The sequence below is a fragment of the Athene cunicularia genome, unplaced genomic scaffold (genome assembly GCF_003259725.1).
Source record: "Athene cunicularia isolate RWA unplaced genomic scaffold, athCun1 SCF_65, whole genome shotgun sequence".
NCBI classification, from domain to species: domain Eukaryota; kingdom Metazoa; phylum Chordata; class Aves; order Strigiformes; family Strigidae; genus Athene; species Athene cunicularia.
In genome coordinates this window covers 1-2,354 of record NW_020799496.1, presented here as the reverse complement: position 1 = coordinate 2,354, position 2,354 = coordinate 1, and the positions used below count along the sequence as shown (strand labels likewise).

General features: G+C 50.7%; 1 pseudogene; it reads right to left on the bottom strand.

Annotated features, from left to right (window-relative positions):
• The window catches only part of LOC113490907, a 13,924-nt pseudogene extending 13,753 nt beyond the window's left edge, over positions 1 to 171 (bottom strand).
• Between the last annotated feature and the right edge of the window lie 2,183 nt (positions 172 to 2,354).

The window sequence follows — 2,354 nt, the reverse complement described above, 5'->3', positions numbered from 1 at the left end:
CATCCATCCCCCCCGCCCCCCCAGCATGTGCCTTTCCCATCAGCACTCAACTGAATTCCAGAAATCAGGGGGGCGTTAATGCTGGAATCATCATTCTTCCCATCAGAGCATTTAAAGGGAAAATGCTGCATCACACATGCTTGCCACGTCTCACCCCCCGGGGGCACGGCGCTGGGCAGGGACGTGATGGCCAAGCTCATGGCACGAGGCCCTTCTCCTGGAGGTGCCACCAGGCGAGGTGGGGCTCCCCTGGGATGAAGGCTCCCAGCTACCGGGGTCGTCTGTGACTCCTCGCCTAAGGGCTGGTGGGTCCTTGGGAACGTGCTGAAATGCAGAAGGAAGACAAAAGCCCTTTGGAAGCCCCTCGGTGATCCCCAGCAGAGCAGACAAAGCACGATGGACACCGCGTGGGGCTGCAGCAGCAAAATCAGAGCAACACACGAAGGATCAGAGCCAGCTCGAGCCAGAGGAAAGCTGCTGTGGCTGTGTTTGTGTCAGGAGAAACCACAAATTACCTGTTTTGAGGTGGATGAGGATTGAGGTCGCTGTGTGGGATAATGACGCCTTTGCTTTTGCTCCGTTTGCTTCCCAGTGTTCATGATTATTCTGCTCCACTTCAGAGGCAGCTGATGGTGCTGAGTTGCTGTTTTCAGAGACTTAACCATGGTTGTCCTTGTGCCCTTTCCTGGGTGGTAACACCTAATTTCCTATTTGGTGGTTTGTCTTTCTGCACATGCACAACCCTTTGCTCATCAGCCCCGGCACACGACTGCGCCATCACCCAGCGACTCAGGGTCGTGGCGTTTCCCAAATCACATTTACCTCCCTTCAAAATGTATCATGGGAAACTTTGCCACTTCTCTGATTATTTGCCACTTCTCTGCTTACACCTTTGCTCTCTCTCATGGCAAACGACGTGGGACTCAAACCAGTTCCTGGCTCTCTCCCCTTTATTCTCTGCCCTTGTGAACATCATTTCTATTACCCGGGTATTTATTTACAGGAGATGTTTTCTTTTAACCCATGATAGCTTTGTTCCTTTATTTTGAATTTTTTGGGAGCGTAAGAGAGAGAAAGTAATGATGTAAAGGAGGAGGAACCATGTACAGAGACTGCTGGAGGGGATGGAGTGATGTTGACAGGCGTCTGTAGGTCTTCGAAATAGAAATGCTGGCTAAATTGTAAAAGAACAGCTTAAATTAAGGAAAACAGAGATGTCAGGGGAAGATTCAAAAGAAACGGCTGATGTGAGAAGCTGTAGCAGCCGTGATTTCCCAGGATGAGAACACGTCGGCGAGGGTAGCCAGGAGGTATGAATGAAGTTAGATCTCATCCACCAGAGAAAAGATGACAAATCGGGTACAATAATAACGCAGCTTTAAGAAAACGTCTTTGCCCCAAGGCACTGAGCTCATGTTGAGCTTCCCAGGTGGGGGCTAAAACTTTGCCCAAGGGGCTGTTCATCTCTGAGTGCTTCTTAACATCCTAAAGGTAGAAAATACTCAGCAAAACAGGAAAATCCTCTGGGGTTGTGCTGCTCTTGCCTTGCTCCAGCCCAGCGAGAGTCAGGAAGGTCTCATTCCCGTGTTGCTGATGTCACTAGAAAAATGGTGCCGTTTAGTCACTGCTTTGCTCCGTCCCTCCTGCTGCCTGGGTGTGCAGGGCCGAGGCTGCCTGAGCCCTGGCTGCCCCAGCCCAGGGCACTGCAGGGGCTGGGGAGGGCTGGGAGGAGGGCAGGAGGCCCGAGAGGCGGTGGGGAACTGGTGAGGATGGGGAAAATGGGTGCCCAGTCTCGGTTGGGTGTGAACCGCCGTAGATTCCCATTCAAACCAGCAGCAGGCTGATGGGGACCTTTCCTGGCTGCTCTCTGTGCGGCAGGAGGAGCCAGAGCAGCAGTTTGCAGTTTGTCCGAATCACCCACAGGCAGAAAATCCAATGGTTTGTGTGATCAACTTCGGCCTTTCCCTAGGTTTTGGTTTAAATTCACCTTCATCCTCCTTCCTTAGCAATGAAGTTGATAAATGTTAGCAAGTATAGTTTACATATAAGTCGGGCAGCTACTCCTAAACCCATAAATGATGCTGTGAGTAAGAAACACGCTTCATCAGAGACGGTGTCCTTGCATTTCCACTTCCCCAGCCTATGGCCATAAGGGAATATTACATTTTAATTCATAAAGCAGATTACAATGCCAAACCAGCACGTCTATCAAGCAGAGGAATAACACCACCGACATATTTTAAATACACCCAAGCACGAAGTACTGCAGAGACTTACCGGATTTGGGGTTGACTGGAAAACCCAACTTCCATGTGTCTGTGCACACGTGTTGGGGAGACCGAAAGCTTCCTGCA